Consider the following 26,464-nt stretch of genomic DNA (forward strand, 5'->3'; position numbering starts at 1 on the left):
CTTATTGGGATACCATGTTGTTTTCGGGTGTTTTGGAGATATTTGTGTGTAGCCTCTTCTGTGTCCGGGTTTACCGGTTATCAGCTCAATTATCTCTTAGACACAGAGACGCCTGGGCGGGCTTAGGACTGAATGAAATAGAGACCCAATGCTGGGGGTCCTTGTATAAATACTTGTACCTTTTGCCTGAATAAACAAGACTGATTTACCCTTCATCAAGTTTTGGCTGATGCTTGGGGATACAAGAGCTATATCACACTTTCACTCTGCGGGACTAGGGAGACTCTTCAGCGGATATACTCAGCCAGAGTATGGGGGATCCATGTGAAGAAAATAGCATGCCATTCGGGACTTTCTATGTTTTATTGGTTTGGTAGCTGTAATTACCGTACACTGACCACCCCCCTGACTTATTATATTCAAAGGAAACCGTCAATTAAGCACTCTCCCTGTGTGGCCGCAATTCGTATAACCGAAAGCCACGTGCAAGAAAAACGGTGGCCATCTTGTTTGCACGAAAGGAGGCAGCGGGACTTGGTCGTCGAGTGTCTGGAACTAAAATTGGACACTCGACTTCCCGAACACTGGTCAAAACATACGAACGCCTGCTTCCTTTTCCTGAACAGTTAGGAGAGTGTTGTTCGGTAGTTTGGTACCCATGAACAAGGGGAACAATCTCTACTATGAGTCAGGGGGATCCATTCGTGCATCATTTCATTTTTGTGACTTTTCGAAATAGACCGACTGCACAGCATAAACTCATGGAACTTTTTCTGGGCAGGAGCCTCGTGTGCGGTCGGTACAAATGGGTCTTCCATAAAATTCGAAAACCCCTGAACTGATCTGGGTGATTTTTGGATATAACCAAAAAGAAAACGTAGATTCACCCCCTAGTGGATAGAACACACTCTTAGTGGGTAATAGTGGACAGTAAAAACAGTTACCCTTGAACTAAATGTACAGCAGATAAGGACTCCTCCGGGTCCTCAATATATATGGAAAAAACAATGGATCTACAATACAATAATAACAGGAACAAACATAGCGTAATACTGTAACTTATTTGAAAGAGTGGAAGTATATATGATAATTCACACTCACAAACCAAAATTGATTGTAGGCATATCTCATAGAATGATGAGTGTCTCAGGTTAAATGGGTCATCATATGGTACATGGAAGGGAATAGAAAAACAAAATAGTGCAGAGTATCTTGGTAAAAAGTTATACTTTAATGATAAGGCACACTTACAATGTTGCAGTGGCAAGTAGGCATATAAAATCAGCTGGTCTCAGGATCACAGGATGTCTTGCAGGATCAACTTAAGCCAGTCGAAATGATAAAAACAAAATAAAATAAAACAGCCTAATATAGACAGTGAAAACTCTGACACTATAAGTAAGCCCTACGCGTTTCGTTCAAACGTCCTTGAACTTCCTCAGGGGCAAAAACGTCCTTCTGTGTGCAGATACAATCTTCCATATGATGCCGATTGCCCTTTTCAATCCGTCCGGTTTGGCGCGCTCGGGAAAACATCCAATCACTCGCTCGCTTCCGGGTTCGTCTGTCCATAGTACTTCCGGGTGCGAGCCGATGACGCAACCGGATATGCGTCTCACCTCTCTCTTCCGGATTTTCATGCGTTCCACCTGATATGCGTTCCACCGCTCGGGCGGAAACATAGTCACAAATAGAGAGGTCATTTAATGTCTAAACCTGACAACAATAATTATTACTCATAGATATTCTCTAGGGGATAGATCCCTTGCAGTTACTACTAGACCTTTAAAGTATGTATATCTGACCAATGGCCATAATACATAGTAAAACACTCCACAGAATAAATCTCTCATAATTATTAATAGGAATACATAATGTAATCAACAGATAGCATGAAGATATATTTCCTTCAAGACTTATACAGCACATAATCAAGACTCATATTGATCATTAAAATTAGAAAAGGTGCAAAAAAAGTGCAAAAAAATAGGTGTAAAAAATGTAAACAAGGAAAAAAGAAGAATTATGGTGAGGTATCGATTAAAGGAAACAGACCAAATCAAAATCAACATTGAGTCCCCTAGGTTGCATGGTTTGTAGGGTATGTATCCAGTACCCCTCCCTTTTTCTTAATAATAGCATCTGATCGCCCCCTCTCTCATCAAGGGTTACTTGTTCTATAATGGTGCATTTAAATGTGTTAAAATTAAATACTGGGCATTTATTACAGTGTACTGGCACTGAGTGGGTCAACAACTGATTTTTAATATTGCGTCTGTGTTCTTGAAACCTCACCTTTGCTTTTCTTCCTGTTCTTCCCACATATTGCATACCACACCCACACGTGAGTAGGTACACAACATGTGTCGAGAAACAGGATAAATTGCCTTTGATTTTAAACTTCTTTTTATTAACCGTACTCTCAAAACTCGTGGTACTGTTGAGTTTATGATTACAACTAACACAATTGCCACAAGTGTGATAGCCCTCCTTACATTTTGTCTTGTTCTTTCTAGATCTAAAGGTACTTGGTGCCAAAATTTGCTTTAAATTGACCCCTCTTCTAAAAATAACTCTAGGGAGATGGGGAATCTGTCGGTTAAGATATTCATCCTCCATCAGGAGCCCCCAGTGTCTTTTAATGATCCTTTGGATATCATAGGCCTTGGAGCTATATTGCGTATTAAAGGAAAAATCGAATTTGGAATTCCTAAGGGCATCCTTTCTTTTATCCACAAGAAGATCATTGCGGGCAATTTCTCCCACTTTATTGATTTCTATATCCAGATAGTCTGAGTCATATCCCTTTTCTACAAAACGACTTTTTAAAACCTCAGCTTGGGTGAAAAATGTATCTAGGTCGCTACAATTTCTCCGCATCCTAATGAACTGGCTTTTGGGAACCCCCTTTAGCCAGTTAGGATGATGTCCACTGTTGATATCAATGAAACTATTGATATCAGTATCTTTGAAGAATGTCTTGGTTTTAATAGTTCCATTCTCAATATAAATGGATAGATCTAAAAAATCTATATTGGAAGTACCTATCTTCGGAGTAAAGGCCAAAGATAAGGGATTCCTGTTGACATATGAGAAAAAATCTCTGAGTTCTTCCAGAGGACCACGCCAGATGACGAGGACGTCATCTATGTAACGCCTCCAGAGCACCAAGTTTGCACCAAACGGGTTATTGGACCAGATGGATGTCTGTTCCCAATGGTCCATAAACACGTTGGCATAGCTTGGTGCAAACTTGGTGCCCATTGCAGTGCCCTTTATTTGTAAAAAGAATTCCTCATTGAAATTAAAAAAATTGTGAGTTAGAATAAAGCGTATTGCCTCTTCTAGAAAAGAACAAAAAGATGGTTCGAGATCGGGGTCCCTCTCTAAATTCCTTCTGACTGCTTCTATACCGAGATCGTGATCGATCACGGTATACAAAGATGTCACGTCCAAAGTGGCCCATACATAGCTCTCATTCCATTCAATCGATTCCAATTCTTGGATGAGATGTTTTGTATCTTTGATGTATGACAAGGCCCCCTGAGCATACTTCTGTAGATGGAAATCTATGAACTCAGAGAGCCTAGATGTTAGGGAATCGATCCCACTGATAATGGGTCTTCCTGGGGGTCTTGCTTTACACTTATGGACCTTTGGGAGAAAATAAAAGGTAGGGACTCTCGGGAACTCTGAATAGACAAAGGAGTAAACAGCTTCATCCAAAATGCCAAATGTTTTGGCGTTATTAAGAAAAGCTTTCAATTCTTGGTTAAACTCCAAGTTGGGGTTGTATGACAGCTTTTTATAGGTGAGGTGGTCATCTAGTAGTCTATATGCCTCTGTGATATAATATTCAGTAGACATGACGACCACCCCACCTCCCTTGTCTGCACTTTTAATAGTCAATTCCTTTCTATCCTTAAGTCTAGTTAGAATATTGTTCTCTGAATCCGTCAGGTTCTTACGTTTATTGTCTTTACGTAGATTATTTCCCATTTTTTCAAAATCTCTCACAATCATTTTGTTGAAGGCTTCGATCTGACTGCCTTTTTCATTGGGACAAAATTTTGATCTCGGTTTAAACCTCTGTAGTGGTCTTGTTATGTCAACTGCTTCATTTGTCTGGCCTTCAATACTCTTTTTAATAAAAAATCTCTTAATGGACATCTTCCTCACAAATTTCTGCGTATCAATAAAGAGTTGGAAGAGGTTGGGAGGTTCCTCTGGGACAAATTTTAAACCCTTACTTAGGAGATTGATCTCCTGAGATGTTAAGGAAAAACCAGAAATGTTAAACACACCCAAACTTTCTTCTTGTGAACTAGTAAGCACTAGACTCCCATTGTTTCCCCACTTGTTCTCCTTCTTTTCCTTGGGGTATTTTTTTCCCTTAGGGGTATGAAACGATTTGTTAGAGGCAATTCTTGGGATCTGGGGGTGAAAAACTCCGTTATCGTCTTTCTTCGGTCTCGCCCCTTCTCTAAAAAATCCCTATTTACATGATTGTCTGACACCTGTGCAGAGGCAGTGGGTCTTTCTACAGAAGGATGACTAAATTCTGTTCTGGGGATTGATGAAGATTGAGTTTGATTCTCATTTCTCATTTTAGGTTTAAATCTGTTATATTCAGATTTTTTTGATGGGGATATTTGCCATCTAGATCTCGTATTTGATCGAGTTCTTTTCTGATAATCATTACGTTCCCTGTTATGATTTTTATAATTGTGTCTACCACTTTCTTTATATTTTGATTTCCTGTCAATTTTATTCAAGGTTGAGAATGTATTATTGGCTTTGTCATTTTTGTCTCTCAGATATTTTTTATTTTTTGTCTGGGCAATACTATCATCCAGCTTTTCTATTCTATCAAAGAGTACTTTCTCCTTCCTTTTAAAGTCGGGAGTGTCTTTGTCAGCTGTATTTGATTCAGCCAATTTTGCCATTTCATTAGAAACTACAACCAGATTATCTTTTTCGAAATCAACAATTATTTCCATAAGGATCAATGAGCATTTTTCAAGAGCTGAATCCCAGCGTTCTATATGTTTAGATCTTTCTAACCCATTTGCGGGTTTTTTCTCAAGTCTGAGGCCTCTAGGGATTAATCCTTCCCTGATATATGATTCCAGGAAGGATATTTCCCACCACTTTTTTGTTTCCTTAAAGGAAAGTTTCTCTAATTCATGAAAGTAGTCATCCAAGGTAGCATTTGGTTTTTGACAAGTGGTAATCGTATTGTTAAATAAAGATTTTAATTTTGCTTCTCTAAGGTTTCTCAGGTCTGAAAACATGCTCATGTCTCTTATTTACAGAAAAGACAGTGATAATGGTGAATCTATATAGAGGAAAAATATATGTAACCAAAAAGAAAACGTAGATTCACCCCCTAGTGGATAGAACACACTCTTAGTGGGTAATAGTGGACAGTAAAAACAGTTACCCTTGAACTAAATGTACAGCAGATAAGGACTCCTCCGGGTCCTCAATATATATGGAAAAAACAATGGATCTACAATACAATAATAACAGGAACAAACATAGCGTAATACTGTAACTTATTTGAAAGAGTGGAAGTATATATGATAATTCACACTCACAAACCAAAATTGATTGTAGGCATATCTCATAGAATGATGAGTGTCTCAGGTTAAATGGGTCATCATATGGTACATGGAAGGGAATAGAAAAACAAAATAGTGCAGAGTATCTTGGTAAAAAGTTATACTTTAATGATAAGGCACACTTACAATGTTGCAGTGGCAAGTAGGCATATAAAATCAGCTGGTCTCAGGATCACAGGATGTCTTGCAGGATCAACTTAAGCCAGTCGAAATTTTAAAAAGTCGTTTTGTAGAAAAGGGATATGACTCAGACTATCTGGATATAGAAATCAATAAAGTGGGAGAAATTTCCCGCAATGATCTTCTTGTGGATAAAAGAAAGGATGCCCTTAGGAATTCCAAATTCGATTTTTCCTTTAATACGCAATATAGCTCCAAGGCCTATGATATCCAAAGGATCATTAAAAGACACTGGGGGCTCCTGATGGAGGATGAATATCTTAACCGACAGATTCCCCATCTCCCTAGAGTTATTTTTAGAAGAGGGGTCAATTTAAAGCAAATTTTGGCACCAAGTACCTTTAGATCTAGAAAGAACAAGACAAAATGTAAGGAGGGCTATCACACTTGTGGCAATTGTGTTAGTTGTAATCATAAACTCAACAGTACCACGAGTTTTGAGAGTACGGTTAATAAAAAGAAGTTTAAAATCAAAGGCAATTTATCCTGTTTCTCGACACATGTTGTGTACCTACTCACGTGTGGGTGTGGTATGCAATATGTGGGAAGAACAGGAAGAAAAGCAAAGGTGAGGTTTCAAGAACACAGACGCAATATTAAAAATCAGTTGTTGACCCACTCAGTGCCAGTACACTGTAATAAATGCCCAGTATTTAATTTTAACACATTTAAATGCATCATTATAGAACAAGTAACCCTTGATGAGAGAGGGGGCGATCAGATGCTATTATTAAGAAAAAGGGAGGGGTACTGGATACATACCCTACAAACCATGCAACCTAGGGGACTCAATGTTGATTTTGATTTGGTCTGTTTCCTTTAATCGATACCTCACCATAATTCTTCTTTTTTCCTTGTTTACATTTTTTACACCTATTTTTTTGCACTTTTTTTGCACCTTTTCTAATTTTAATGATCAATATGAGTCTTGATTATGTGCTGTATAAGTCTTGAAGGAAATATATCTTCATGCTATCTGTTGATTACATTATGTATTCCTATTAATAATTATGAGAGATTTATTCTGTGGAGTGTTTTACTATGTATTATGGCCATTGGTCAGATATACATACTTTAAAGGTCTAGTAGTAACTGCAAGGGATCTATCCCCTAGAGAATATCTATGAGTAATAATTATTGTTGTCAGGTTTAGACATTAAATGACCTCTCTATTTGTGACTATGTTTCCGCCCGAGCGGTGGAACGCATATCAGGTGGAACGCATGAAAATCCGGAAGAGAGAGGTGAGACGCATATCCGGTTGCGTCATCGGCTCGCACCCGGAAGTACTATGGACAGACGAACCCGGAAGCGAGCGAGTGATTGGATGTTTTCCCGAGCGCGCCAAACCGGACGGATTGAAAAGGGCAATCGGCATCATATGGAAGATTGTATCTGCACACAGAAGGACGTTTTTGCCCCTGAGGAAGTTCAAGGACGTTTGAACGAAACGCGTAGGGCTTACTTATAGTGTCAGAGTTTTCACTGTCTATATTAGGCTGTTTTATTTTATTTTGTTTTTATCATTTCGACTGGCTTAAGTTGATCCTGCAAGACATCCTGTGATCCTGAGACCAGCTGATTTTATATGCCTACTTGCCACTGCAACATTGTAAGTGTGCCTTATCATTAAAGTATAACTTTTTACCAAGATACTCTGCACTATTTTGTTTTTCTATTCCCTTCCATGTACCATATGATGACCCATTTAACCTGAGACACTCATCATTCTATGAGATATGCCTACAATCAATTTTGGTTTGTGAGTGTGAATTATCATATATACTTCCACTCTTTCAAATGATTTTTGGATATGTTGGTCACCCAGGTCAGGGCTATCAGGGAATATGATATTTATGGGGATGTTATGTGTTTTAGGGTACTTTCTAAGTTTTAGGGCAAATATGTTTTTACTGCCTGGAGATAATTGAGTTATTAATCTAGCTGACTAAATTATCTCACAGACAAACAGAAGGGAATTGACTGTTTGTATTGGGAGTGTCCCTCATTGTCACGGTATTGTCATTGGTTGTAAACTTTGTGTCCCTGCTCCCCACAAGGTCCATATGGGAGTGCCCCTTGCTTGCGGACTTGCATAAAAGCCAGTGTGGCACCATTAAACTTAATTTCTGTCGTACCCTTCATGAAGTCTAGGCTCATCTGTCTACTTGCTGGGGAGAAAATAATTGGATGCTGCATTCGTCTGGAACCGATCTGCAGCCAGGGCCGGACTGGCCCACCGGGATACCGGGAAATTTCCCGGTGGGCCACGGCACCTGGGGCTGGGCTGACAGCCCTTATCAGTGATTAGGCTGGCTCCTGTGATGCCGGCCGGCCATGTGTGAGCTGTGCGGCCGCACAGGGTCCCATGGGAGCAGGGGGAGCCAGGCGGCCGGCACAGCTCACACATGGCCGGCCGGGATCATTTAAAAAATAAATAAAAAATCGTGGATGGGGCGGAGACTAGTGTGCGGCTGGGGCAGGGCTTAGCATGCAGCGAGGGGCGGAGCTTGCTGTGCGGCCGGGGCCTGGCTGACTGCAGCATGGGAAGCAGGAGGGAGTCCCTGCTTCCCCAACAACCAGCCTCCAGGAGCTCCAAGGGATGTAGAGGTAAGAAGCAGGTCAGTGTGTCTGTATGTGACTGCCTGTGTGTGTGTGACTGCCTGTGTGTGTGTGACTGTCTGTGTGTGTGTGACTGTCTGCCTGTGACTGTCTGTGTGTGTGACTGCCTGTGTGTGGGACTGTCTGCCTGTGACTGTCTGTGTGTGTGTGACTGTCTGTGTGTGTGACTGCTTGTGCTTGCTCCCTGAAAGTCCCCCCAACCGCGATCGCCGGCGTGGGATCGTTGGCGACCGGGTAAGTAAAAAAACACGGAGGGCGTACAATTACGCCCGGCGGCGTTTAGAGCCGCTTAAAAAAGGACGTAATTGTACGCCCTCCGGTCTTAAAGGGTTAAATGTAAAATTCACTTTGAATTAACTTGGATACCCAAACTATTTTCACTTTAGTAAATAACCGTGTAAGAGCGAAAAATAGAAGAATGTTAAATAGCATAAATATAATTTAAGGAAGAAAATATATTTAAGTGTTATGAAGGGGTTACATCTAAATAGAGTTGAGCGGACACCTGGATGTTCCGGTCCGGAGGGTTCGGCCGAACTTCGGAAAAAAGTCCTGGTTCGGGATTGCAATTGACCCAAACCCCATTGAAGTCAATGGGGACCCGAACTTTTGGGCACAAAAATGGCTCTAAAAACGTCCTGGAAAGGGCTAGAGGGCTGCAAAAGGAAATATAATGGGGGTAAGAGTAGGACAAGTGCCCTGCAAACAAATGTGGATAGGGAAATCACTTAAAATAACATAAAATACATAAAATAAGCAGCCGCTTATTAGATAACTCCCTAATTCCCACAGTATTAGGGAGCTATCTACCAAAAGGCTGAAAGACCTATACCGCAAGTAGGGGCGTGTCTAGTAAACAGTGAGCACCCAGTGACTGCTCACTGTAAAAAAGAACAAAAAAAACCTATTGCCCCCACCCCTGTGCGACGGGTGGGGGCCCTAAATAAGAATGTGGAGGGGGGACCTACTGTCCTCCCCCCTGGCCCCCAACCCTGAGCGGTGGGTGGGGGCCATAAATAAGAATGTGAGGGGGGACCTACTGTCTTAAGGGGGGAGCCTACTGTCCTCACCCAAGACCCCACCCCTGCGCGGCGTGGGGGCCATAAATATGAATGTGGGGGGGACCTACTGTCCTCCCCCCTGGCCCCCACCCCTGAGCGGCGGGTGGGGGCCCAAAATAACAATAAGGGGGGAACCTACTGTCCTACCCCCTGGCCCCCACCCCTGCGCGGCGGGTGGGGGTCCTAAATAACAATAAGGGGAGGCTACTGTCCTCCACCCCCGGCCCCCACCCTGGAGCGGCGGGTGGGGGCCCTAAATAAAAATTTAACACCCCCAGGTGACAAGGGTTCCCCAAAAAATAATCCCTACCTACCCCCCTCATCCTAAAAATAATGAGGACCCTTATCTAAATACCTGTAAAAAAAAAAAAATAGACTTACCATTTAATGTCTTCTTTCTTCTAAACTCTTCTTTTTTCATCCCCAAAAAAGGCTTAATAAATATCCATAATAATCGGCGCACAAAAAAACAAGCGCAAAAAATAATAACCCATTTTCACCCATGGAGGGCTCCATGCAGACTGAGCTCTGCAGGGCGGTGGAAGGCTTGTAAAGCCTTGCCCCACCCTGCATTTAGTCTCAGAGCACTCTGATTGGTGGGTTTAAGCCATCCAATCAGAGTGCTCTGACAGATAAATGAAGAGACTGACATGTAAGTCTCTACATTTACCTGTCACTGCACTCTGATTGGTTGGCTTGAAATCCACCAATCAGAGTGTTCTGTGTCATTTTACACAGCGTGGGAAAGTTCTTTGGAATTTTCCCACGCTGTGTAATTTGACTCATAACAAAACTCTGGTGGATTGAAAGTAACTAGTGATGTCGCGAACATAACATTTTCTGTTCGCGAAAGGCGAACGCGAACTTCCGCAAATGTTCGCGAACGGGCGAACCACCATAGACTTCAATAGGCAGGCGAATTTTAAAACCCACAGGGACTCTTTCTGGCCACAATAGTGATGGAAAAGTTGTTTCAAGGGGACTAACACCTGTGGCATGCCGGAGGGGGATCCATGTACATAGTTGATGCAGAGTCTGGTTTTAATCCATAAAGGGCATAAATCACCTAACATTCCTAAATTGTTTGAAATAACGTGCTTTAAAACATCAGGTATGATGTTGTATCGATCAGGTAGTGTAAGGGCTACGTCCGCTTCACAGTAACAGACCAAACTCACCGTTTAACGCACCGCAAACAACCGCAAACAGTCCATTTGCACAACCGCAAATTCCCCATTTGCACAAGGTTGGATACAAAGCTAGCCATGTCCCGTTCCTTGTCCTGATGTCATTGAAGTTCTCTTCCTCCACCCAGCCACGTACAACACCAAGCCCCCTGTATTTTTTTTTTTTTTAAAGTACACTACTGTTACACCAGATATGAGTTGCACTGGTGTGACACTGTGCCCTGGCAGGCCCTGAAATGCACACGTGTGAAGGAAACTGACTGCTATTATTTCACAGTCAAATTTCTAGTTTTTTTTTAATGCACACTACTGTTACACCAGTGATTGGCCCACGTCATGCCTATGTCCCCAAAACGTTCGTGTGTGGGGGTGCTGGAATAACGTGGGCCAATGGGAGCCTGAATCAACTTTTGGCTCCCACTGCCCCTTTAAGAGTGAGCTCGTGACTCGAGCCGTGCTCCTAGTGCCAGGCAGGCCACGTGACCGATCACTGGGGTCAGTGCACGCGGCTAAGTCTATATCATATTTTTTTTTATATATCTTTTACTGTGTTGTAAGTAACTGACCAAACCCCAGTTTTGTGGCTTCCAGTGCCCTTTTTTTCGTATGCCGTTCGTGAATTTAGCCCTATTTATTCCCTTTTATTTTACCGAATAAACTGCCGAACGGCCAGACCACACGCAATGGGAGTGTGCAGCCTGTTAACCTCCCAGAAGCTGTGGTTAACCGCAACTAATTGACCTAATTGACAAATGGCTGGGTGGTCACCGTTCGGTACAGTTCGGCTATTTGGACTCACTCACTGCTATACTGAGCCAATTGCACGAACGGCCCGGTTCGTGCATTCGAATAAGACAATAATTTTTATGCCTGAAATTGACCAATCACAAAGGACTTCCGACTAACTTTTTATCTACTGCAAGGATTTGTATTGTTTTTGAGAGTGTTTATATTTAAAGGATGCTGATTAGTAATATGTTACTTTTAGGAAGATTGGATGTATATTTTTAAAGTTACAGTAACTGTGTAAAAAGTGTATTTTACCTGCCAGTGATAATTACTTTAACCCATTGTGTTCAGTAATTATATCACAGACAGAGGGGAGGATCTGTGTGTAATTGCTGGGAGTGTTTTACTATAATTTACGTGTTTTATTGGTCGTCTTACAAAACCCTGTGGGCGGTACTATGGGTAGAAAATGGGCATAAAAGCTGAGTGTTTCATTAAAACTTCAGTTCTACTTCACCCTCAATTTGGAGTCCTGTCTCTTATTGGGGGAATCTGCTACAAGGGATTGCTATGCTCGTCATACTCTCTTGCTATACTACTAAGCTCATTTAAGAGCTTGTTCCTGCTTCGCTCTGTAGGAAGAGAGGTTTGGTCTGCGTTGGTTGTGGTGTCTGCTGAAGTGCTTGGAGCCCTCAGGAAGCGCTAGGAGCATCCTTCAACGGAGGTACCCAGTCGGGGTGCCAGGCGATCCATTACAGTAATGCTTTCCTATGGACTGATTTAATGCACGCGCGGCTCTTGCCGCGCATGCACATTCAGCACTGACGTCGGAAGAGAGAGATTTCCACAGCGCAGAGGGAACCCGGCGCTGGAAAAGGGTAAGTGATTAACCCCTTTAGCCCGGCGGGGGGGGGGGGGGGGGGGAGTGGGGAGCCCTGAGGTTGGGGGGGACCTAAAGATCCTATAGTGCCAGTTTGTTTTCCTGGCACTTTTGTGGTCCTTTCACTCCATGGCGATTCGACTGTGTTCATGGGATCAGAGTGCTGTTTGGATATATTGAGCGCTCAGATCCAAGCTTTCTGGGGATATGTTGAATGTGGGGGTCCAGTTGTGTGAAATTTGAGTTATGTATTTTAATGTGTTTTTTTACAGTAAAAAATTTGAAATATTTTCTGTACCTGGAGAGGATTAAAGTGACACTATAGTCACCCAGACCACTCCAGCTCAATGAAGTGGTCTGGGTGCTAGGTCCCTCAGGTTTGAACTCTTCAGATGTAAACATAGCAGTTTCAGAGAAACTTCTATGTTTACATTAGGGGTTAATCCAGCCTCTAGTGCAGGCATAGGCAACCTTCGGCACTGCAGATGTTTTGGACTACACCTCCCATGATGCTTTGCCAGCATTACGGGTGTAAGAGCATTATGGGGCATGTAGTCCAAAACATCGGGAGTGCCAAAGGTTGCCTATCCCTGCTCTAATGGCTGTCTTCCGGGCATCCGCTAGAGGCGCATCTGCGACGCTGGATGCGAATTTCGCATCCATCGCGCAGAACATCCATAGGAAAGCATTGAGAAATGCTTTCCTATGGGCTCCTCAAATGTGCATTCTGCTCCACTCAGGAGCTGACGTCGGACGGGGAGGAGAGGGGTTTAAACCCCTTCAGCGCCACGGGAGGTGAACCCTGAGGGTGTGGGCGCCCATAGACATAGTATACATAGACGCCGAATTGACTTCTGAGCGGCAAGAAATGCGGGCACCATCTTGGGAAGGCGATGTTGACAGCAGAGGAAAGAGGAATGATAGGACTCAGTGTAGAGCAGGGATAATAGGAATGGTAGTACTCGGTTAGTGTAGAGCAGGGATAATTGGAATGGTAGTACTCAGTCAGTGCAGGGATAATGAGAATGACAGATGGACTTTCCAAGTGTTCTTCAATACCTTGAGAAGAGCGGTGCCCGTTCCAAGATGGCGGCCCCACGGCTCCTCAGCGCCAGCAGGCAGTAGCGGTCAATGCGGCATCTATGTATTCTATGTCTATGTGGGCCCCCATCAGGGCACTATAGTGTCAGGAAAACCGCTTTGTTTTCCTGACACTATAGTGATCCTTTACGTTTTCAATGGCTACTTAACCCAATTATCTCCATGATAGAGGGGAGGGATTTTACTGTTTCTGTGGGAGTGATTAACATTGTGAAAAAAGGTCCATGTGGGAGCTATAATTCACAGGTATAAAACATAATTTAATATGAATAATATATTAAAGAATGGTAGGAAATAAGATTTTTTTTTTTTTATTTCTGCATGACATTTTAACTGTGAATGTCATAATACGGTTTGCTTTTACTGCAATAAAACACATATATGTATTCAGCGATGTCTCACGTGTATAACAGTACCCCCTATGTACAGGTTTTATGGTGTTTTGGGAAGTTACAGAGTCAAATATAGCATGTTACATTTTTCACACTGAAAGTCGCAAGATTGGTTATGTTGCCTTTGTGACCGTATGGTAGCCCAGGAATGAAAATTATGGCATAACATTTGCAATAGTAGAAAAACTAAGGTATTGCAAATGGGGTATGTCCGTTCTTTTTTAGTAGCCACTTGGTCACAAACACTGGCCAAAGTTATTGTTAATATTTGATTGTGTGTGAAAAATGCAAAAAACGAATCTGAATGCCAATTTTGGCCAGTGTTTGCGACTAAGTGGCTACTAAGAAAGACTGGACATGCCCCTTTTGAAATCCCTTGGGTTGTCTACTATTGCAAATGGTATGCCATCATGGGGGTAATTCTCATTCCTGGGCTACCATACGGTCTCAAAGGCAACGTAACCAATCTGGCTAATTTCAATGTGAAAAAAACTGAAATGCAAGCCTTATATTTCACTCAGCAACTTTTGAAAACACCATTGTAGCAAACTCACCCCTTTAAGGGAGTTTGCCATGAGCTTTTGGAGGGGCCTGCTTGCTGACTACGGCCCCTGTGATGTATTGCCCTTTAAGAACATATTTGGGCATAATATATTTTTATTGTGCGGCTACTGGCCCTTTAAGCACAGTGAATGGACTTTTATTGGACTGTGTATGCCCCTTTAAGAACCATCTGGGGACATATTGTGACTTTTGGGAACAATGCCCCTTTAAGACTTTGTCCCCAGACTGTTAAAATCCTTTGTACATTGCTATTTTCCACTTGGTTCAGTAAATGGGGCTTACTGAACCAGGTACCACACAGGCGGACCACCCAGAAGTGGAAGTGTGCCATCAATTTACCTCCCAGGCTGGGAGCCTGCTGTAGGTAAATTGCCGAAAGCTGGGGGGCCGCCGTTCGTGCAAACGAACACTTGGCGGCGACCATCTTTGTTCATTCAATGCGGTCAGCGGTGTGTGTAGCCAAATCCATGGAACTGAAATCGGCTATACAGTTCCACGAACACCGCTGAGCATTACCTTCTCCAACAATGATTTTGCAGCAGCAGAGACTAAGTCCCATTCCGCAAATGTTTGCGAACCGGCGAACCGGGCGAACCGCCATAGACTTCAATGGGCAGACGAATTTTAAAACCCACAGGGACTCTTTCTGGCCACAATAGTCATTTTACACAGCATGGGAAAATTCCAAAGAACTTTCCCACGCTGTGTAAAATGACACAGAGCACTCTGATTGGCTAGATTCCAGGCCCACCAATCACAGTGCTCTGTGTCATTTTGCACAGCGTGGGAAAGTTCTTTGGAATTTCCCCACGCTGTGTAAAATGACAAAGAGAACTCTGATTGGTGGGCTTGGAATCTAACCAATCAGAGCGTTCTGTGTCATTTTATACAGCGTGGGAAAGTTCTTTGGAATTTTCCCACGCTGTGTAAAATGACAAAGAGCACTCTGATTGGTGGGCTTGGAATCTAACCAATCAGAGTTTTCTGTGTCATTTTACACAGCGTGGGAAAGTTCTTTGGAATTTTCCCACGCTGTGTAAAATGACAAAGAGCACTCTGATTGATGGGCTTGGAATCTAACCAATCAGAGTGTTCTGTGTCATTTTACACAGCGTGGGAAAGTTTTTGGGAATTTTCCCACGCTGTGTAAAATGACAAAGAGCACTCTGATTGGTGGGCTTGGAATCTAACCAGAGTGTTCTGTGTCATTTTACACAGCGTGGGGAAGTTCTTTGGAATTTTCCCACGCTGTGTAAAATGACAAAGAGAACTCTGATTGGTGGGCTTGGAATCTAACCAATCAGAGTGTTCTGTGTCATTTTACACAGCGTGGGAAAGTTCTTTAGAATTTTTCCACGCTGTGTAAAATGACAAAGAGCACTCTGATTGGCTTAAACCAGCCAATCACAGTGTTCTTAGCCTAATTGCAGGTCGTGGCAAGGCTTTATAATCCTTCCCCGCCCTGCAGAGCTCAGTCTGCGCGGAGCCTCCATGGGTGAAGATGGATTATTTTTTTTTGCGCTCGTTTTTTTTTTTTTTTAAATTGCGTCGGTTCTTATGGCTTTTTATTTGGCCTTTTTTGGGGCTGAAAAAAGAAGATTTTAGAAAAAAGAAGACGTCAAATGGTAAGTTGAATTTTTCTTTACAGGTTAGTTATTTTATTCCCCCCTCACTATTTTTTAGGGTGAGGGGGGTAGGTAAGGGGTAACTTCTTTTGGGGTGGGTGACTAGGGGCTTGGGGACCCCTAGTCACCTTTGATTGGGGGAAGGGATTTTTATTTAGGGCCCCCACCTACCACTCAGGGGTGGGGGCTGGGGGGGACAGTAGATCCCCCCTTATTTTTTTTTTAGGGCCCCCACACACCGCTCATGGGTGGGGGCCAGGAGGGGAGGACAGTAGGTCCTCCCCATTGTGATTTATGGCCCCCACCCACCGCGCAGGGGTACGGGCCGGGGGGGAGGCCAATAGGTCCCCCCCCTCATTATTTTTATGGCCCCCACCCACCACGCAGGGGTGGGGGCGGGGGGAGGACAGTAGGTCCCCCCATTGTGATTTATGGCCCCCAACCACTGCGCAGGGGTGGGGGTGGGGGGGAGGACAGTAGGTGCCCCCCCCAGTGTGTATCAGGGTCCCTGAGGACAGGTGTCAATCCATATCTGCCAAGTGACCCTATGTATGGGGAACAGTCCCTATTCTGCTCTGTGTCAGTGTGTATCAGGGATCCTTAGGATAGGTGTCAATCCATATCTGCCAAGTGACCCTATGTAGGGGGAACAGTCCCTATTCTGCTCTGTGTCAGTGTCTGGGGGGAGTATCTGCAGTAATACAGAGTGTCTGGAGGGAGTATCTGCAGTAACACAGGGTGCCTAGAGGGAGTATCTGCAGTAACACAGGGTGTCTAGAGGGAGTATCTGCAGTAACACAGGGTGTCTGGAGGGAGTATCTGCAGTAACACAGGGTGTCTGGAGGGAGTATCTGCAGCAACACAGATTGTCTGGAGGGAGTATCTGCAGTAATACAGAGTGTCTGGAGGGAGTATCTGCAGTAATACAGAGTGTCTGTAGGGAGTTTCTGCAGTAATAAAGAGTGTCTGGAGGGAGTATCTGCAGTAACACAGAGTGTCTGGAGGGAGTATCTGCAGTAATACAGAGTGTCTGGAGGGAGAATCTGCAGAACAGAGTGTCTGAAAGGAGTATCTGCAGTAACACAGAGTGTCTGTAGGGAGTATATGCAGTAACACAGGGTGTCTGTAGGGAGTATCTGCAGTAACACAGAGTGTCTGGAGGGAGTATCTGCAGTAACACAGGGTGTCTGGAGGGAGTATCTGCAGTAACACAGAGTGTCTGGGGGGAGTATCTGCAGTAACACAGAGTGTCTGGAGGGAGTATCTGCAGTAACACAGAGTGTCTGGAGGGAGTATCTGCAGTAACACAGGGTGTCTGGAGGGAGTATGTGCAGTAACACAGAGTGTCTGTGGGGAGTATCTGCAGTAACACAGAGTGTCTGGGGGGAGTATCTGCAGTAATACAGAGTGTCTGGGGGGAGTATCTGCTTGTAACATTTATATACACTAAAAAATAAAAAAAATAAAAAATTGACAAAAAATAAAAATGGTTGCTGTCCAGTAGGTGGGAGGGTCTGCTAGGGAGGGTGTGCTGCTGATTGGCTGGAATGGGTCTGCTGACTGTGAGGCACAGGGTCAAAGTTTATTAAATGATAAAGAATGGGGGCGGACCGAACATTGCATGTGTTCGCCCGCGGTGGCGAACGCGAACATGCCATGTTCGCCAGGAACTATTTGCCTGCGAACCATTCGGGACATCACTAGTTACTGGTTGTGGGGGGATAATGTATAATAAACACAGGTTACTGGCCATGGGAGGATGTATAATGGATTTCTATTTTTACTGTACTTATTGGCCCCCAGCAGCACCCCATTTAAGCATGTTTAGGTGAGTGCAGCCAGTCCCTTGTTTTCCCATATATATTTAGGAGTCTAGCCAGCTCCTTGGTTTTGCACCGCCCCCTGTCACAGGTGTCTCATCTCAGGACCCTATTTAAGCCTTGTACTGCAGAGAACTCGAGATGGAAGGATTTCCCCAAGTGAGTAGCTCATTTAGTAGACAGTTAGCAGTGAGAGTAGGACCTGCCAAAGATGGGGTACATTGACGTTTGTGGCAGGCTTATGCAATGTATGATCATATAGTGTAACTAAACCCCCATTATCTTTTGCCTAGATTAGGTGTTTTTAATAAAACTAGTCAAATCTGTCAGCATCAAAGTAGCTGTTTAGTTGATAAGTGAGTGCGCTGGATTTTTACTGTTCTTATTGGCCCCCAGCAGCACCCCATTTAAGGATAATGTATAATAAACACAGGTTACTGGCTATGGGGAGGATAATGTATAATAAACACAGGTTACTGGCTATGGGAGGATAATGTATAATAAACACAGGTTACTGGCTATGGGGGATAATTCATAATAAACACAGGTTACTGGCTATGGGGGATAATGTATAATGAACACAGGTTACTGGCTATGGGGGATAATTCATAATAAACACAGGTTACTGGCTATGGGGGGATAATGTATAATAAACACAGGTTACTGGCTATGGGGGGTAATGTATAATAAACACAGGTTACTGGCTATGGGGGATAATGTATAATAAACACAGGTTACTGGCTATGGAGGATAATGTATAATAATCACAAACACACAAAAAAAATGCAGCTTCAGAATTAATCTAAATTGTATGCTGTCTATGAGGTGGGAGGGTCTGGGAGGGAGGGTCTGCTGCTGATTGTCTGGAATGTGTCTGCTGACTGTGAGGTACAGGGTCAAAGTTTACTCAATGATGACGAATAGGGGGCAGACCGAACATCGCATATGTCGCCGTCCGTGGCGAACGCAAACAAGCTATGTTCGCCAGGAGCTATTCGCCAGCGAACCGTGCGGGACATCACTAAAAGTAACCAATCAGAGAGTTATGAGTCAAATTACACAGCGTGGGAAAATTCCAAATAACTTTCCCACGCTGTGCAAAATGACACAGAGCACTCTGATTGGTGGATTTCAAGCCAACCAATCAGAGTGCTATGACAGGTAAATGTAGAGACTTACCTGTCAGTCTCTTCATTTACCTGTCAGAGCACTCTGATTGGATGGCTTAAACCCACCAATCAGAGTGCTCTAAGCCTAATTGCAGGGCGGGGCTAAGCTTTATAAACCTTCCCCTGCCCTGCAGAGCTCAGTGCAATTTTTTTTATTTGGCCTTTTTTGGGGCTGAAAAAAAGAAGAGTTTAGAAGAAAGTGTTTAGATAAGGGTCCCCCCCCTCATTATTTTTTGGATGAGGGGGTAGGTAGGGGCTATAGGGGCTATAATGTCTTATCCAGCCCCTGCTGCCGTGACCAAAAAGGATAGAGGAGGAAATACCATAACACGAAAATTAAGGGTGGGACAACAACAGGTAAGTATGGCTAGTTAAAATTGCCCCTAATCTAAAATGTCTGTTATTGATTACTGATTTCAAGTTAAGCCCTGCCCCCACAACCACTTAGCCAATAAGCACCCACCACTCCATATGCCTGCCTCCTAGCACCTAGAAATTCTGGGGCCTCTGGAAAAGTTTATGGTTGTAGTCCCCGAGGTCAGCACCAGGGTCTCCCCCAGAGTCCGTCTCTGGGATCTTCCCCGAGAGTCTGCCCACGTGACCTCCCCCAGAGTTCGCTCATTGGGACTTCCGAGTCCGCCCGCAGGACCTCCCCAGGGTGCACCCACGGGGCCTCCCCCAGAGTATGCCCACGGGGCATACCCCAGAGTACACCCAGAGTACACCCACAAGGATGCAGTGTGTGTGTAGAGTGGATGCAGAGTATGTATGTGTGTTTATAGTGAATGCAGTGTGTGTATTTGTATAATAGATGCAGTGTGTGTAAAGTGGCCAAAAATGTATATCCTAATCTGTCGTAAAAGTCCGAGCACGCTTTTACATCTGGGGATCTACAATTTGCCCATCCTTGCAAGATTGTATTTATCACTCAGCAGTGTATGTGTGTTTGAATGTAAGTACCGGTATGTGTGTATGTGAATGTTCATGTTTGAATGCAGGCGTGCATTTGTGTATGCCACACACACTGATACAGATACACACATACACTCAGGTGCACACTGACATACATATACAAAAAGACACACAGATATAAACACACGGACAGATACACACACACAGATACAAACAGACACACAGATATACTGCCACATACACACCGATACACACACTGATACAGATACACAGACACATACACTGACATACATTTAAATACACAGACACACAATGATACAGTTACACACACTGACATATATACACACATATACACTCAGATGCACACTGACAGGTACACTGACACACACACAGATACACTCAGGTGCACACTGTGGCAAACCTAGCTACTTTAGGTCACACTGTTTAACATCTGAAGGTTGTCTGCAAAAAGCTGCTTTAATTCTGTGTATAGATGTATTCGTGTAATTTTGTAATATAGAGCATTTGTATGCTAACGGCTGCTAGCATTCATATGTTAGTTTCACGAACAGTGACTTTACACACTGTTTGTGAAACGAATAAAGTACCGAATGGGAGCCCACACACAGAGGGTCATGTGGCTCCCATTAACCGATTGCAACATTGTAGCAATCGGCGGTTAATTGTTTTCCTGGGTGGCCGTCGTTCGGGTACCGACCACGCGGCGGTCGGCCATCTTGGATCCTTTGTTAGCCCAGCGGTGTTTGGTCATCAAGGGCCTAGAACTAAAATCGGCTACTCGAAGGCGCGAAAACCGTTGGACTTCCAGGCCGATCGGGAGCACCGGTCCTTCGGTAGTTTGCTCCCTAATATGTATTCGGTATTTTTAAGGAGAATGTATATTAAAGTATGTTTCGTGCGGCATTCGGTTATTTATGCTGGGATCTGAGCGGTACTTTCACAAAGTGTGCGCTCAGACCCCAGCTATCTACCGAACGGTCGGTTAGTATAATCCCACGAATAATGTTAAAGTTATACATTTTTGTGTTAAAATCCGGTTCTGCTGTACGGAGGGATAATCCACTTAACAGGATATTCTAGTGGGAGTATCCCTCTCGTACAGCAGTGCATGATGGGAGAAATGCTCTGTATATTCAGTTCCCCATGTAGTCCTCTACTGTTTAACCCCTGTAATGTGTCTAAGGAACCCCCTTGCATGGGCAATCACATAAATACAGGAGCTTGTGAATAAAATCGTCAGTTGACTCCCAGAACTGTGTTTCGTCCGGTTACTGGGGGATTTGGGATATTGTCTTCCTTTCCAGCGCTTTACTTGGATTACTTTCTGTACCAGCGGAGATTTTGGGGATTTAACATTGCAGCTCCGCTACACACACTGACACAGGTACACACTGACACACAGATACAGACAGGCACACACATACACTCCGGTACATGTAGATACATACACAGGCATACTCAGATTTTTGCCACCCACCTGTTTCTTACCTTTTGGTTGCAGGGGGGTGGACACTGCTGGCTGGGGCTGATGTGGATCTGGCTCTCTCATCCTCACTCTTCCTCCCTAGTTCTTCCTCCTTTATGGGTGTTAGCTGGGAGGAAATGAGCTCACTTCCTCCCAGCACTGCCAAGAACGGTAAAGGGTTGCGCTATTGGAGACACACAGAGCTGACCGGGTCCCTTGAGACATATGCCCATTGGGTGGCCCTAAGTGCATGGGCCACCCGAGGGGCCCCCTCAGCATGTGGGCCCTGGTGCAGCCACACCTGCTGCACAGACGGCAGTTCCGCTGCTGCCAGGGCACATATTTATAGCGATAACCTCTACATATATGTGTGCACATTGGGAATGAGGGGATCCCGGTGCCCGGCCATCCCAGGACTATGGGGCCCATGACAACGATCATGGTTGTCACTCCCTGATGGTGGCCCGGTGTATGGGTACAGCAAAAGCGATACGTTTAAATGCTCATATGCCTTTGAGTGTATGTAAAATCGGTGTGAATGCATGTACGTAATTGCAGATGTAGTGCCAGGGTGAAGGTATAGTATAATTGAGTGTTGTAAATGAGCAAGGTGAATACAAGTTGGTATTTTTTGAATTTTTGTAAGTGTATGTAAATGTGGGAGAAGCTTTTTAGCTTCCTATGCCCACGCATGCTATGCATACAAGTGCAGGCATGTGTAAGGGGACGTTTATCCTGTCTGTCTTGAATTTTTACCCAGTTAATATTTGAGGAGTTTAAAGTAAAACTCTTTACCCAAGACATCAATGTTTCGTTTCCTCATCTAAGTACTCTTTATAGGGTTGCCAATCAATATCCACCATGTTTTTCTATGCACCTATAACTTCATGATAAAGGGCAGTGCATGAAAAGTGTTTGCCTGTAGTATACATAATTTATATCTTCCTGGATTTCTTAATCATGAATCAGGGTCCAACTTGCAATCTATGACTTCTGCCTACTACAAGGTAGCACTTTTCATGTGTTGCACATCACCTCTGGCAATCAATATTTCATCCAACATTTATTAAAGGGTTACTGCAGGCACCATGACCACTTCAGTGACTTGTGATATCTTTTCAAATGAAAACATCAAAACATTATTTTAGTAAAGTGAAACAGCATTCACACTCACATCACTATTTTCACTATTTATTTCTACTTTTCTAATGACATCTTCTTGTCTTTACAAAATAACATAACACCCAATGTTTCATATAGAAAATTGTGACTCTTTCATTTTAGGGGTGTGAGTGGGGGTGTGGCCAGGGGCAGGGCTGTTCTGAGAAATGTTAGGTGACTTACTAATAAGAATTGCAACTAAAATTAAATTAGATCAAGAACAATGTATCTTATTTACACAGACTGATTTCTTAACACATTTATTGTAGTTTAAAGACACATTCCTGCTAAGCTGTGGAGCTCTGTCAGACACTTATACACAACAACAATATGTAGTGCCTTCAGAGGGACTCTAAGATAGAAAATAGGGACATAGGGATTTAGGACTTAAAATAAGGACTGTCCCTCCTATATAGGGACAGTTGGGAGGTATGGAATACATGGAATAAGTGGTGGGACAGAATCATTAGGCCTGCTGTATGGTTAACTGTCTTGATAGTATGACATATAACATAATGACATATAAAGACAAATTATACTGTATCAAATTTATCCTACTGTAAGTGTCAGCTTTTTAACACATTCTTCACAGCACAGGAAGTGGGGTGACAGAGGGAATCACCAGGGCACTTGGCACTGAAAAAGGCATAGATAAGATGATAAAATAAGATGAGATCCTAGCACCAAAAAGTCATAAGTAAACCTGCACGTCACATGCTGATATCTGTCAAGCTGTGTAAGTCTCAAAATGCCAGGTTAGAAACATGCAAATCATTGGGGAGAGTATAAGGAGAGCTCTGTGATTCAATGGGTGACATGTACAATCCAATATGTTAGAAGCTGTGAATCCAGAGGGAGCTGCCAATGCCATACTCACATAATATATGCACCCCCAAAATAAATGGGGTGCATTGATATCACAGAGAGATTGTAAGAAATTATGTATTTATGAGTCATGTTAGGATTCCCAGTGACTGCCAGTAGAGATACAGAAATGAGATGTACAATCAGAGCAGAATTAGTATTCAGAGTGACCAGAAGAACTGACACTTACTTGTAATTGAGAGGCTTTTCAGTGTGAAAATGCTTTGTGTGTGTAGTCAGCTAGTCAGTGTGCAAATCTCGGAGGAATGTCTGGGAGGGAACATATTTTAAGATTTGTGATTGTGACATCTGTTGGCTGCCTCCTCCTTTCTAGACCCCCCTAACCCAAGTCACATCTTTCCCTCTTCCCTGTATGTTGATTATGTTTTTCCTGTTTATTCAATGTAGCAGAACCCCTTTGGCTGTCCCATATATTTCCTGTTATTGTTGGAACTTAAGAGTTTTTCCTATGCCTGGACGATACAGAATTGCATACAAACATATGTGGCCATACTTTGTTCGGTAAAAAGATGCACAAGTCTGCATGTGAATGGCTATATTCACCATCCAAACTAAAGTTCCGAACAACCGGACCACCCTGGCGTGAAGTGTGGCTGCAATTTACCTCCCTCTATGCTTGTTCCATTCCCTTGGTTTAAACGCACGAACGCTCTGCTGTATTCCCTGCGTGCCCGCCATTTCGGCAGCCGAACATGTGGCAGCGGCCATCTTAAACTCGCGAACAGCGGTGTTTGTTGTTGAGTGTCTGGAACTAACCGAACACCGCTAAGACCTCCAGGACTTCAGAAAGTGCCGATTGAAACACACGAACGGCCCATCGTTCGGTAGGATGAATCCCACGAACTAGGGGATTCATCTGAATGCAAACCTAACCATGGATGGCGTAGACTTTCGGGACTTTTAATGCACGAACAGAGACCGACCGCAGGGCCAGATCTCATGGAACTATTTTCGGCTACTTTACCCATGCGGTCGGTCTAATCTTTGCTTCCTCATAACTCCCGAACCCCTGGTCTGATCTGTGTGATTTTTGAATATGTTTATCACCCAGATCAGGGCTACCAGGGGGTACGACATTTAAAGGTGTACCTATCATATTTGGGGTACATCCAGGAATTGGGGAAAAGTATGTACATTATAATTATGTTAACTGTTAAGCTAAGGGCAGGAGATGTGTGGGAGGTGACGTCTATGTGATTGGTTACTGTAGTAATTATGGTGAGTACCTCCCTTGCATGGGAGAATCCCATAAAAGCAGGAATTGTGTCATTAAACTTCAGTTCTACTCCTGATACTGTGTGTCGTCCAGTGATTGTGAAAGGTGATGGGATATTATTGGTTTGCCTTGCTGATTGTGCTGGTTATCCTCTTGGATTTACTACTTGTTTCTGCATTATTCTAATATGCCAGTGGAGTTACGCTGTGGGAAATCAGCTCTCCGCTACATTCAATAAAATAGTGCATCTCCTACCTCTCATCTATATCTCATTGTTACTGTTTCCTATTCACTCTACTCTCCCTCTAGCCTCTATATTTTTATTCTTTTGTCATTTCCTTTTCCGATCTCTCTCCGATGATCTATTTCTCCAAATTAACTTATCCCTTTTTCTCTCTCCTTGTCTCTCTCTTTCTTCTTCCCTTTCTATCTTGGCTTCACTATTTGCCTTTCCTCTTCCCTCTTATTTGATACATTCCTTCGAACTGACTCTTTACAGTTTTATCCTTCCTTAATTATTTAATATTTTTTTCTTTCTTACATTTCTTAAAAGCACATTGTATAGGGGAGGGGTAATTAATGGTTTTATGATAGATAGATAGATAGATAGATAGATAGATGGTAGGTATGGTGTAATTGGGCATGGGGCATGTTTCATTTAATAAATCAACCCAAAAAGTTGGTGCGCAATGTAAACATATAAAAACTTGATGATGATACTTATATAAAGCTTTCTTTTATAGTTGCTTGTGTTGAACCTTTAATTTACTATTATTATTGCCATTTATATAGCGCCAACAGATTCCGTAGCGCTTTACAATATTATGAATAAGACAAAAATATAAGAACATCTAGTGCAGACAATCTACACAATTTAAGACAATAATCAGATAAAATCTTATGGTATCAAACTCACTGCATTTGAGTGGATTGTGTGCCGCTCTCACTTTAAGAGCCCTGGGGGGGATCAAGCTCCTTGAGTTCAGTGGATCTACCAGGCATGAACTGGACCTCAAACAGAGACTGTTGGTATTCGTGAAGTCTTTATTATTTCTCAAGTTGAGTTAAAAACATTTAGAACAAATCAAATATTAAAATCCTTGGAAGACTTTCAGTAACTTTTAAGACACTTAGAGTGTCTTCCCCTCTCACAGTCTTGTCTCACCTTGGACGCATTTCTCTCCACCCCCAGAGCTTTGTCTTCACTCAGTGAGTGGATCCTTTTCCCGAGATTAATTCAGTAATTAACAAAAAAATTGTCTTAGGGTTATCCACATACAAAAAGCAAACCAAAACCAAGGTATCGTTACTAGAATAAGTCAATTAAGAGAAAGACAAACATTATGCACATAACATTATTGTAATGTACGAATCCTGGCTCGAGTGGTGGAACTCCTATCCTCATTCATCCAGGCAATTTTTCCAGATCCGCTGCACTACAGAGCAATGCAAGGGCTGAAAGCCCATTATTTACGGACAGGTCACTCTTACGACCATTGGATATCAGTAATACCTGAAGTAAGGACCAAACTCCATTGTTGGTTACTCCACAAGCAGGAGTGAAATGGCAGAGCGATTTTCAAACCCATGCCGGATTTTATCATGGAATCAGACACGAGTCCCTGGGGATGGGGTGCCAACTGCACACCCGCTTCCACAGATGGGCCGTGGGCCAAAGAGGAGACAGATCTTTACATAAATTGTCAGGAAGTGATTTGAGGGTCGTTCGCGATTCGCAGTCTGGCCAAAGATGTCTCGAATTGCTGCATACTCCTTCGCATGGACAACATATCGGTGGTTCAATACATAAACCGCTTGGGCGGAGCCCGTATCCCGGGACCTCGCGGAGA

The 26,464-nt window shown here is 43.3% G+C and overlaps 1 protein-coding gene across 6 annotated transcripts in view; it reads right to left on the reverse strand.

Annotated features, from left to right (window-relative positions):
• The window catches only part of LOC134578179 (cornifelin homolog), a 63,164-nt gene extending 39,529 nt beyond the window's left edge, over positions 1-23,635 (reverse strand). For 5 of the 6 annotated variants that reach the window (XM_063437195.1, XM_063437192.1, XM_063437193.1 and 2 more), the window contains exon 1: positions 23,568-23,635. The gene's annotated coding sequence lies outside the window, so the exon portion shown is untranslated. Of the gene's footprint in view, positions 1-21,375; positions 21,492-23,567 lie in introns of those variants that run through there. The other variant, XM_063437194.1, reaches the window with a different exon arrangement.
• Between the last annotated feature and the right edge of the window lie 2,829 nt (positions 23,636-26,464).

This window comes from Pelobates fuscus, chromosome 11 (assembly GCF_036172605.1).
Source record: "Pelobates fuscus isolate aPelFus1 chromosome 11, aPelFus1.pri, whole genome shotgun sequence".
Taxonomy (NCBI): Eukaryota; Metazoa; Chordata; class Amphibia; order Anura; family Pelobatidae; genus Pelobates; species Pelobates fuscus.